The following is a 13439-nucleotide window of genomic DNA, read 5'->3' as shown; positions in this document are numbered from 1 at the left end:
CAACATTTATTTATCACAATACGGAAGCTATATGAGTATTTTTTAAATTAAGCACATTAGAATCAATTTGACTACAACCATCATGTAAAGGATTTATTTCCAAAGGTCCTTTTAAATCAGTCCTGAGACTCTCTGTGAAGCTGTGCTGACTTATTCCCAGAAGGGCAATAGCTCAATGACGCTGTATGAGGTACTAAAGAGCCTGCTCTACACCAGGACAAAATCATTATGCTATCTACAGGCAGAATTCAAATTCTCCAACTAGACCACACAAAGGCTACAAGCAGGTTAGGAAGGCTAAACTGATAGTAATTTATAAGTGCCTGCTGCTTTTTTCCGCCCCAGATATGAAAGTAGTGTGTGAGGGAGGGAAAGCTAAAATAACAAGTTTAATAATTTTCCAAATTTGGCACCTGAGGTTTTCTTTTAAAAAAAAAATAGCTTCCTTCTCTTCCGTGATCCCAAAACACTCTGAATATACTTTCAAGCAACAGCACTTGTCAGCCAGGACTGTAAAAATCTGTCTCCCGTTCTGCCGACTCCCTTGGATGGTGGAGCTTCCTGTCTCGGTCATCTGCCCCTGGCAGCGTGGCAGCACAGAGCAGGCCTTCAATTAACATTTGCCCGATTGGTACGGCTCTTCTTATGAAGACAGTGATTTTCAAATGGTCCTAGACCAGTGGTTCTCAGCCTTGGCTACACATCGGCATAATCTAATGAGCTTAAAAAATACTGATGCCTCAGTCCCACCTTCAAAGATTCTGATTCTGATTTTTCTGTGGCCTGGGCATCCAGACTTTTACAAGCTCTTCTGTGTGATTCCACTGCGCAGTCAATGGTGAGAGCCTACCCTAGACGAGGCTAATGCCTCAGGAACCATTAACCACAGCTGAGTAAATTACCATCTCTATGGCACTGAGAACACTGCCAGGCACGTGGCACTATATACCAGGGTTTGTTAAATGAAGTTCACCGCTACTACTTGTCCTCAACTAGTGTTTTCCAAACTTCCCTCAACTGCAAACTATTTTCATCATTCTTACCAAAGACACATAAAATACTATTTTTTACTCAACACTTTTATTCAAATTATCAACTCTACTGTTCCTTCCTCCTCCTTAATCTAATACTCACCAGTCTTTCACGGGGACAGCATTGGTATTTTGGACACAACAATCCTTGTACAGGATTTCAGGGTGGTTAGAATTCCTGTCCCCCAGCCCTTAATCACCAGTAAGTAGTGCCCCTCTATCAGGGGCAACCTGAAACTACCCCCAATCTGTTTTCAGATGGCCCAACTTTGTGAAGCAGGGTACCACTCTCAGTGTTTTCCAGAACTCTTATTGTTTTCCAAAACAATAGCATCTATAAAACAACAGGTTTCAAAAGTGTGTAATATATATCTCTGATATACATTAAAATTATTAAATTATTTAAATTAAAATGTTCAGCCACAAAAATCACCCCCAGTGGCAGTGTACTAAAGGAATAATTACCATGTCTGTGGTACAAAGAGGGGGGAAAATTCCAACCAAAACTTTGACTTCTAGGAAATACACTCTTTTTACTATTTGGGGGGTATCAGAATTCTCAAGCAGGTGTCTCAGAGTAAAAGTGATATATTTTCTCTGATATCAAATGATGTAAAGAAAATTCTCAATCGAATTTAACATAGTTCACTTGTAATGCTTCTTTTGAAAACGTAAACTTATTCCGAAGTCACTGATCTACTAAGGAACAATTTGAGCAAAAATAATTTTTCTATTTCCTTCTGCAAGATTTCATCTGCAAGAAGCACTAGGTAAATGCAGAAAACCACACCTGGCTAAACTGAGCCACGTGGGAATAAAAGCTCACACCCTCAGCCTGCCCAGCCACCCCCCCCGCCCCGCCCCCAAACATCCACCATCCACCTCAGTTCACCATGGACCTTAGGAGCCACACCATCCACACAGCTGGTGCTACACCTTTTCCTCGATATCAGATAATCTTCCTTCCACCACTTCACAATAGCTTACAAACTGAAACCCTTCCGACACCTACCTGCAAAAGCACATGTCAGGTTGTTTTCAAGGAAAACTGTCATGTTAGAATGAATATTTATGTATTTTTAAGCCATTTAATACACATAAAACTGTGCTACCATTCTTGTTAGGTTCCTATCTTTCCCTGGGTGTCACTGATGAAGTTTTGAGTGTTGTGCCCATTATCCCATTTTTCTAATGAGTCTCCTATGGTTTTTATTACGTCATTTTGCATAATGCAGTAATTTCTTAGGAATGTGTGCTGTCTTATGGCAGAACGGGCTGCAACTTCCAGTCTGCCCTTTCAATTTTTTCTTTCTCTTTTTTTTAGCTGCACCGAGTGGCATGTGGGATCTTAGTTCCCTGACCAAGGATTGAACCAGAGCCCCCTGAAGTGCAACCGCGGAGTCCTAACCACTGGGCCACCAGGGAAGTCCCTGTCCTTTCAATTTTCTATCCCCATCATAGTCCACTTTCCCTGTTTTCTTCTGTTAATGCTTTTTTTTTCCTGAGTTGTCTATTAACTCTTTGATATGGGATTTTGCATTAGAAAATCAAGAGTGAAAGCTTTCTAACATTAAAGGTCAGCTGATATATCAATAACATTTCAGAAAAGTTGTACTTTCTACTACAACAATAAAAGCTATTTAAAAACTAAGAATGGCAATCCATCATGTGAACTTCTTTCATTCACTAGAACTTGAAACAGACTGCGTGCGTGCGTGTGTGTGTGTGTGTGTAACTGTGATTCTGGCTGAAAAGTGCCAGCTCAAATCCTTGTCATGCTGCTGAATTAAGTTGTTCCTTCACATCATGGTCTGGTAACTCATTCTCTGGAAAGGGTGGCATTTGGCTTTCCCTTCACGAGAAAGCAAAGAAGAAAACACAAATTAAATTATAGTTGAGTTGGACTCTCCCCAACCTTTCACACTGGGCCCCTATTTTTCTTAAGATTTTAAACTGGGCTTCCAGTTTTAAAAAAGTGTTTGTTTCCAGATCAAAAGGGAAACGGGCAAGTTATGGGTAGGGTTAGGGACCTTATATTAAGTGGACAAACTGGTGGCCAGATGCTAAGCATAACTGAAGTGTGGTTTGGTGAGGAGTCCAAGTTGAGTTTTCAAAGCACTCCTCTCTCCAGGGTCTGGCACCAGCCCAGAGAAAGCACACTCTGTCCCTGAATGAGCAGGGCACTGTGAATGGCTCCAGCAAGCAGGAGAGACAGGCAGACCAACAGACAGACAAACACAGATACAGTGAAAAGACAGAGCAGAGACAGAAGGACAGACACGGGTGAGTGTGTGGTGTATGTGTGGCAGTGCTGGGGTTGGGGGCGGGGGGGGGGGACCACGGAGACAGATCTGGAAACAGAGACAGGGAGAAAGAGACAGAGCAAGAGATGGATGCATCGGGCTTTCTTCCCTTGTGGCTTGAGCACGTGATACCACTGCAGGCAAGGGTAGGATTCCGAGGTGGCCAGGGGAGAGGACAGCTTTCAGTCTTCCAAAATAGAAAGGAACCAAGAACACTGGGCTTATAATTGTGGATTCACGCTGAGGCTTAAAAATATATATATGTAAGTGTTGACACCTAGGTACAAACCAAAAAGGAGTTCAAAGCAAATAATTAGATCTTTTAAAGGCATATACATTGCTTTGAAATAAAAAACTAAAGATAACTTATAATGTGTAAGTGTCAAAGTTAGGACACAAACCTAAAATGCAGTCAAAAGCACACTGTCACTTCAAATCATTCATGCTTGAAAAAAATCTAGAAAAATATTTGTCAAACTTTTTTTAAGTGGTTATCCCTGGGGCTGTAGGTCTATTTTTGAAAAACTTCTGCACAATGTTTAATTTTTCTACAACAAATATGGTTTACTTGTTTATTAAATACATACTTTTAAAAGAGACAGATCATTTGGTGTTCTGGCCTCAATTTCACACATGCCAAAATAATGCAAGGCCTATTATCACTCGGGAGCATAGAATCAATTTGTCCCACGCTCAATGATCATCACACAAGAGCAGGCAGAATGGCTAACAGCTCGGAAAAGCCCACAAAACTGTTTTTACTCCAAGCCCTTTTCTGGTATCTTATTAAGTCTTTTGCTAATCTTTTATGATCCCAGCAACTGATTAATGGAAAGTCTCACCTGCAACAACAGCAGTCACTACTGTCAGTGGGCAGAAACCACCCACCAGGCACCATGCTACGAAACGTATAGGGATTGACTCATTTAGTCCTAACCATCTTCCTACAGAGCAGATATTGCCATGATCCCCACTTTCCAGATGAGAAGGCCAAGCATTTAAAGGACTCAGGTCAGTCGCCCAACATCACCCAGCTAGCGAAGAGGCAGGATCAGGATGCAACCCCAGGCAGGCTGACTCTAGTGCCCAGGCGGGACCACATGACAGTCCACCTTAAGCGGAGTCATTAGCAGGCCACAATGCACGGTCCAAAGGCAGGCAGAGGGGTGATGGTGAGGGTTGCGGCATATGTCACCTTTCCAAGTGCTCCGCAAATGCAGGCTATTAGCACAAAGGGCGGCACAGTTGGAACATACAAGTTTAAGACAGAGTTTTGGTAAATTTGGGGTGGGGATCCAGAATCTGTTTAAGGGAAACCCAGGCTGTTGTGGATTTAATCTTCCTATTTTGGAAGCTGCTATCCTAAAGATTAGCTATGGGTGTCAGCCAGTGTTGCATTTGTTTTTTTTCCCGCAGGGAAACATTAAAGATGGTTTGAAGAGTGAATTTTGGTACAAAGTGCCAGTCAGAGCTGTCTTTCTGGCTTGGCTAAAAAGAATCACTTAGAAAGTTCCCAGATGGATATGCTCTACAAAGAACCCATGAGGAGGAGCAGTTATACCTGTTCTATACCTATAACAGAAATACCTGTTCTATAGGATTAGGCTGGCCGGCCCCCACAGACCAACACCATTATGCATGCTTGCAGTCACGCCCTGGTCCTGGTTGCCTTCCCAGCAGAGGCTGTTGGGCACAGTCTTGATTAACTAACGGGCTTGAATAGAATCCAAAGTAAAACCAAAAAAACTTTTTTTTTTTTTTTTTTGAAAAAAGATCACGTGAAGGGGCAAGAACGCTGGAGTCAGACACATGTGGGTTCAAACCCTTGTTCTGTCACTAAGTAGCTGGGTGACGCTGGGAAAAGACCTGACTCTATCTACTTTGGCAGACTCTTCATCTGTCAATCCTACCCTGCAGGGCTGTTGGGATTAAGTAACAGAGTTGTAAAGCCTGCAGCCCAGGGCTGACTGTGGACCAGGTACTGGGAACTCCAGAGGGAGTAAGACAGAGGCCCCCTGTTAGCCCAGGTAATGCCAGTTACAGACTCAAGTGAGAAAGGCCAAGCAGACAGAAATCAGTGAAGAACAAACCAAAACCACTTACTCTACCTTCCCCAGTGTGGTAGAGACTTAGTTTATAGATTTACTTTACATGCCAGTCCAGGAAGATACTAAGCTCTTCTCAGTCAAGAGCTCGGAAGAACAACGTTTAGAATTCATTAAAAATGAATAAGGGGGGGCTTCCCTGGTGGCGCGGTGGTTGAGAGTCCGCCTGCCGATGCAGGGGACACGGGTTCGTGCCCCGGTCCGGGAGGATCCCACATGCCGCAGAGCGGCTGGGCCCGTGAGCCGTGGCCGCTGAGCCTGCACGTCCGGAGCCTGTGCTCCGCAACGGGAGAGGCCACAGCGGTGAGAGGCCCGCGTACCGCAAAAAAAAAAAAAAAAGTGTGCCAAGGTTGTTTGTTTGTTTTTGCAGTACGCGGGCCTCTCACCGCTGTGGCCTCTCCCGTTGCGGAGCACAGGCTCCGGACGCTCAGGCTCAGCGGCCACGGCCCACGGGCCCAGCCGCTCGGCGGCATGTGGCATCTTCCCGGCCCGGGGCACGAACCCGTGTCCCCTGCATCGGCAGGCGGACTCTCAACCACCGCGCCACCAGGACAGCCCCTTGACACACTTTTAAAGTCACACCGTGGACTACGTGTGGACATAAAGCATTTAATAGTGTCTCCTCACGACTCTCACTGTCAACTTCTCCCTGTGAACGTTCTTATTCTTTTCTAAAAGCACTTTCACGTGTCTCACCTGCAAACACAATCCAACTCCACTCCTTGTCATTACATATTCTTTTTTAATCCTATATCTGCTTTTTCTTTGATCCAATTTCTGGAGGGTCCCCAGGGACTCGACCGGACTACTCCAGAGCAAGCAAAGCGTAGTCTGATGCTAAAAAGGAAGCAAATCTGTGGGACTGTCCCTGGAACATTCAAATCTCAAGTTGTGGAATCCAGAGCTGACCTCTGACACACAGTGCCTCAAAGGACAGTTCACCAAAAGCCAAAACCAGAGCCGCGAGGCAGCCTCAGAGCATGCTTAGGTGGGTTACAAATGGCACTGGAAAACAGTGAGGAAGAAAAAAAAGTCTTTACACAAAGCACTCGGCATCATTTCCACTAGAGAGATTTAACTGAAAAGGATGATTTCAACACTGGCTGCCCTAACAAATTAGTCTCCAACGGCGACTTCTGCCAAATGCATTTCTCCTCCCCCTAATGCAGAATGTTTTTAAATTAAAACACGAGGGGAAAGTGCAGAAGAGAGAGTCATTTACAGCACTTGGGCCACTTGAAACAACTTTTCGCCAAGGTCTATAATCAAATTATCAAGCTCTTGAAGTCAGTGCTTTATGACGGAAATAAAAGCCCCACTAAAGTATTCCAGGTCCCTTGGCATTTCCACGTCTCTGGGCAGGGCGGCACTGCAGCATTCCCATTCACACTAGCTGATGAAAGAGAACAGATCACAAAGGGCAGATTACAAGGGAGAATGACTCCAACTCCGGTGGGGGAAGGGACAGGCGTGAATGGATTGTAAATAATGTTGCTAAGAAAGGACCACAAATATGGCAACCTCAGATAATCCTCTTGCCAGGAATTCTTCCCATGGGGACTGTTCTTTCTGAACTTTGCTTTCAAGTATGTGAGAAATATGAAAACCTTACTGAATATCTGGAGGTAGCCCTCCCCTGCTGTCTCAACTTGTAGGTCTGTGCAAACATTAGAAAAAAATGGCTTTTAAAAATTCCAAATACTTTATTAAAGGAGATGGAATGATAGAGAAAAAGAGGGGATACTGGATGGTATAACAACTGATCACCTCCGTTGGGAGAATATCATTTCTTCATAATCGATGTCATAAGGCATCTTGTTTAAGGAACATTGAATGGTCTGAATAACAGTTCATTTCCTTAAGGGGGCCCTTCCTATCCTGTTCAAGGTGCAGACTTTGAACTGAGAGTCATCATCATGATTTCAGACAGACACACACAGATGTTTTTAGCAAATACAACTTTGGGGGAAAGGCTGTTACCGCCTTGAGCAAAACACAGCCACCAAACTACGCCACCCCTGTGATGTTGCCGTCACCATGTCTGGCTACAGGATATCATGCAATGAACGACATGCTGGCTGACACTTCCACTTTGCTAACAGTCACAAGCAGCTCTCTCCGCTGTCCTCGGGACACACACTGTTACCCAAATGATACTGGCAGAGTACAGCAAGCACTCACCCTGCCTGAAACAAACAGGATCTCAGGTCTGAGCGACGCACAGCATCTCCCCCGAATTCGCTCCCATTGACTTGAAATGTTGGCACGCCTCAGGTATCAACATGTGAGAAGAAACCAAAAGCCAAAACCAAAACTCCATCAGTCTCCATTTACTTTTGCTTTAATCCTTTATCTGCTGGGGGAAAAAGCATCCCACACGTTTAGCGATCTATCATTTTAAGTTTAGCCTTCCAATTTGTGAACACCTTGCACAGGTCAAGCATCGACACCCTCAGTCCTTACGCAAGCACCTCTCTAGTCACGTTTTGGGTCTGGTTCCCAGTTTTTCTCTAATGAAAGATACAAGGCTATCATCAAAATGCAAAAAGTATTAAGAAAAACAAGCTATGCCTTTACCACTCCAATCCAGTTTTAACACACACACAAAGGGTAGGGGAGAGGGGGAAAATTAAAAGAAACCTGGCAGAACTCAAACTAGAGGAGTTCTCTGTTTTTGTTCTGTTCGTTTGTTTTTTAAAACGAAAACTTCTGTGCAGGAATCCCCTCAGGGAGCACTGTCCTCTGAGGCCAAGAGGAACAGCAAGTCCAAGGTGCAACGGAATGACAGCACCATCTGCCTCAGAGTGCTGCGCTAGTCTGTAAGCCACATCCTTATTGCTGTTTCCCAATAGTTTTGTGGCCTTTATACTTCACTTTACTGGGGGGGGAAGGTGGGGAAGGGGTGAAAAGACCGTGAACCTGGGAATAACAAAAACCCCAAACTCACAACACAGCCCTTAAAGTCTCCTCATTAAGCGCTCTGTTAATAAGGAATGGGTGATTCATGACGTAACAATGCCAACGAGGAGTCTGCAGCACGTGTTCATTTTTTCTGAAGACAGAAAACAGCGTCTGCCCCACCTACAGGATGGGGCTGTCAACTAATCAACACCAAAAGCGATATGCAAAAATGAAACCAGAAACAGCAACACTAAAACTGCCTGACGAGAAATAAGAGTTCTTAGAAAAATCAATTTTAGGGCATTAAACAGCAATTTGAATAAAGGTTTGAAAATCTGTTTGTATTTAAAGTTCTGCAAACCAGTAGCTAAATTTCAGCCTCAATGAGAACCATCCGGTCAAGCACATTACTGCAGGAGGCATGAAAGGTGAATCCAGTGAAAACTAGAGATCTCAACTGTCACCTCACTTCCTGCTTGCAGACGAGGCATGAGAGAGTTAAGGTAACTTTGAGAACAGCCGCCCAACCCACCCAGGAAGAATCTGCTTGGCTGTACTGGCTACCTTAATAACACAACCGAAAAAAAATAGTCTTTTCTGGCAGTCAGTCAGTAATTAAATTTTTATACACTCAATTTAAGTTACTGAATGACTTCCCAGGGTTACTGTTTGTATTCTGAAGTTGTTCTTCCTCTTGACACAGTGTTCTGCTTGAAACTCTGCTGTGGATTTGAAGTATCCGACAAAACAGCTTTCAAACACGTTCTACAGGAAACACGGTGAACTGCCTGTCATGAAACCTCACTCACCACAAGTGAGATAAAAAACAAACAGTTAAAGCGTGTTACAACGTTCGTCCATTTTTAGAGAGCGATGTAACCACTGCTCTCCCTGTTTTGAGATATGGGCACCGTTTGGTGCAAACCTCAGCATTTTGTTGGCGTTAACAGCAAACTCAACTCCTGCCTGCGTTTGACCTTTGGCCAGATCACTCAAATGACATTTCAGCATGGCTCCTGTGGACGGCCGGCAGCAGCTAATCCCTCTAGCTGCGATTACCCCCCTGCTCCACGGGTCTGCAGAGCGCACTCTCTCCACCACTTCAGCCACGAAGTGCTCCGGGCCTGCCGGCGGGGCAGGACGGCCACCAGAGGAAGGGGTCCTGCGCCAGCTCGCCACACTCGGCTCTGCGTGGGTCTCTGTCCTGTTCCCAAAGACCTAGCCCACCTTCCGCAAGCTCGTCCAGAACTGGGCCCCGGGCCAAGTCCAGCCTCGGAAAACTGCCTCGGAAAACTTACCCGGTGGAGCTTTCAGCCCCCGTGCGGAGGAAGGGCTGTTCTGAAGAGGCTTCTTGTTACCTTCCATTCACATAATTTGGTTGTGCTTCATTGCACACTTGCTACTGCAGGCTTGCATCATGATTTGAGTCTGCCCACCAACTCCAAATATGCTCCATGTTTGGTCTTATGTAACATTTGCTACTACTGTAAAAAGCACTTGAATTACAAAGGTCCTGGCAGATCAACAGAAAACAAGGGGTGGAGTCTAATTTCATCTAATATGGTCATACAAGGCGTCCTGGCTGGTGTAAATGAATCCTTCTCTTTGAAAGGCAGCTGGCCAAAACTGAGGGAGATGGAATTTATAAATTTAACCTGCTAGAATTAGAATGTAAATTACTCACACCTGATTTTCCTGAGCGAGTAAAATGACAACTATTACCAGGTATATTAGAAAATGTACTTGATTCGTTATATATCTACACTTTAAGCCTGGGCAAACCTACAAGTTTTAATGTTATACATTTTTACAAATATCAGCAGTCTTTCTCCACATTCTATTTCCCCACTATCTATACTTTAAAACAACAGAAGTCTGTTATACCTAAGCACACTTTTCCTTAAATCTAGTAAGAAAAACCTTAACCCATTTTCTGTGCATGTTTGTAAAACAGTCTAATTTCAGAAAAAATATACACCTTATTGTCCAGAGTTCAACCACTGGATGACTGACTAAAGCTGGGGAACTTTTAGACTTTTAATCCCAAAACTTCTCTAAGTGGCTCTTTGTAAACCAGGCCTTCCTGGTTTAGCTGTTTGTCTTCAGCCCTATTACACTCCCTGCGTCACTACTCCCCAATCTTGTCAATCGCCAAATCTTACTATCAAATAGACGTGGAAAAAAGCAGCCAACTGATCTGAATTTTATGATAATAAAGGCTGCACACATAAACAGACTCAGATGCCTGACAGTTCAGAATGAACACTTTTAAATGTCAAAAGGAGGGGGTAAATTCCTCTACAAAATACCATCACCCAACACAGACTATTTGGCACAAAGTCATGAATTACATGTGTGGAAAAGATTTGGCCTGGAAGGGGTGGTAAAGAGTTGTGAGGCATAGGAAATGGCTTCTATTAGACCAGACACAAATTCTACATTTACTGTAAAACAAAAGAGTAGTAGCCACACTGCTTTATTTTCACAGCAAGCATTCAGACCCTAACCACAGCAGCAATATTAAGATCTAGAGGGCTTTCTGGAACCCTCCCCCGATCCCCCACCAGATTTCCGGTTCAAACAATGCAAAACTATGGTGGTTCTTAAAAGACAGAAGAACACAAGGAAAGAGCCATCAGCGGGACTAGAAGCACAGGATGAGCAAATCTTTCCAAAGTTAATTAGCAAAAAGAAGACATTTAGGTTAACTCACTGACGGGTTTCTTAAGCTAGCAGGAGAAAAACAAATTCTATTGCCCTACTACCTGATTGCAGAAAGTTTTTTAGCATCATTCCCTGCACCCACCTGCCCTCGCCCTCGCCAAGGGGGAGCTGAGGAGTCTCCCTGACACTATCAATGGCAGAACTGAACTGGGATAAGAGGACCTGACTCAGACTAAGCCTCAGCTCCACATCACTGCACCCCTCAGCCTGGACACCAGACTCCTTGCCAGTCTCCCAGCACAAACGCTTGCCTTTCTAATGTTCCCTTTTGTAGATGGTGATGGTGCTAGTGGGGAAAACAATCCTTACGAGAACCAGCCAACCCAAGGCAATTTTGGAAACGACGTCTTTCTGTAACCTGGAGGAACTTCAGGATGAGCTTCAGCAAATCTTCGTATATGCTACAAACATACGTCTACACTTAATTTCATATATAAACAAGAAAGAAACAATCCAAATTTATTTTTAAGATCTACATCAAAGAAGGGATGAATGGTAGTGCAAACCAGAAAAATTAAAATTTGTACAATAAGAATAAAAACAAATACACAACAACTGGGCATATAAAGCTCAGACTGAACTTTTAAACACATACCGCTCTTAATACCCTGAGTAAAATACTTAACCAAATACCACCCTGTTCTGCTTGGAAAGCATTATTACTATTTTCTTCAAACCACTTCTCAATATCCTATCCAAATAAAGTTTATATTGATATTAAATCTCCCAATGATGGCTCATATTTCAGTGCCTAGGTCTGGGGACATGGTCACATTTCTTTTTTCTCATGAAAAAATAAACAGACTACAGACTAAAAAAAGACTACGGACTAAAATACCATTTTAATAGAATAACATCCATGCCTTACAGACCAAAAATTATAGGTATTGGCTGTGGTGTGGATGGTGTGCACTCATCAATTTTACTCTGGTTGCACAAAGGGAGTCCTGAACTGACACAAATTCTTCTGTGAATTAGCCCGCTCCCAGCAAACAAGCAAACCGGCAGCAGCTAGGAGGGGCCCCGAGGGCTTGGGTTTGGCCGGGCCTCAGCACTTTTAGTTGTGTAGCCTTGGGCAAGAGACTTCTGTCCCTCAGGGTCTGTGCCCTCCCCTGAGAAGCAGTAATACTGCCTCCTCTAACAGGGCCTCGGTGAGGAGTAAAGGAGGTGACACATGTAATGCAGTGCCCAGCACATCTTAAATGCTCGATAAGTGTCAGATATTACGATTAGAAAGAAGGAGAAACTGGATGGTGGACATCATTCAAAATAAAGGAAGACCAAAAGAAAGACAGCGGTTTCTGTTACAGAAACTAGTGAGGTCCCCAACACATCTTGGGATTTCCTAAATCCACTCCTGAGAAGCCAGCAGAGGTGTCATTTGGTGTTCTGCAGGACAACAAACGAGCTGTTGGCAGTTGGGAAATCCTGTGTTCCTGTCACCAGTGGCAGCCAGTTCTCCAGCTTACAGCAGCACAAGCCTCCACTCACTCCACTTCACTGTCTCAGCAGGCCGGGCCGAGTTATAATTGGCCTTAATTGGCACTTACAGGAGCTTTAACATTCCTCACCTGCTGCCAAGGAGCACTTGAAAGGGGGAGAAAGTATTTTCAAACTTGGAAATACCAAGCAATTCATTCAGCTGTGGGCCGGGAAGCCTGCTATCCAGGATCAGATTAGCTTCACCCAGAAATGCTGCTATGTTATTATCCAGCGCTCATTAGGTGCTCACACAGGATTAGGAGAGGTGGGAGATGAAGTTTAAAAGGGGATAATTCACCTTGGGGGCTAACAGCACGCAGCAGCCTCCCTCTGGCTGGCATCGTCTGATCTGTTTGGTGGACACTTCTTCAGGGCTCAGCCACACTTCGTGTGTGTGTCCCTTTTCAGCTGTTCAGATTGTTCAAAGGCAGGCAAATAAAGTATAACCTCACAGCCTCATTTACATAGGCTTTGTGTGAACCACAGTCTGACCTCAGCCCAGTCATTATTTGATACACAAAGTGAACACTGTTAAAAGGTGACCAATCACACCAAATTCAAGGAGGATAATGAGATCAGAAATAAAACTGGCAATAGTTTTTCACTGGCCCCGCAACTGATCTCAACAGAAATTATTGTCTTCTAGAAGACTACACATTTTTCAGAGAGGAATCTCAGCCTAACAGAACTAGATTTCTTCCCTAAGATAAATTCCATACAGAATGAACAGAAATCTCCCACAAGTGCCAGGAAAACTGCCTATAACTGTTTAAATGAATATTTTAAAAATCATCACTCGTTTTGAAAGATCTCTTTGCCTCGTATCATTACTCAAACTATCACTCAAACTCAGAAGACACATGCTACACTGGTAGTAAACAGAAGTTTGCACT

The 13439-nt window shown here is 44.0% G+C and overlaps 1 protein-coding gene across 1 annotated transcript in view; it reads right to left on the bottom strand.

The window, feature by feature from the left end:
• Positions 1-13439, bottom strand: part of ATXN7 (ataxin 7) — a 133521-nt gene that overhangs the window by 29708 nt on the left and 90374 nt on the right.

This window comes from Delphinapterus leucas, chromosome 10, assembly GCF_059928025.1.
Source record: "Delphinapterus leucas isolate spDelLeu-1000000601 "Yukka" chromosome 10, BTC_Dleu_Yukka2, whole genome shotgun sequence".
NCBI classification, from domain to species: Eukaryota; Metazoa; Chordata; class Mammalia; order Artiodactyla; family Monodontidae; genus Delphinapterus; species Delphinapterus leucas.
Note: the sequence above shows the minus strand (reverse complement) of the source record. Positions and strands in the feature narration are given on the sequence as shown.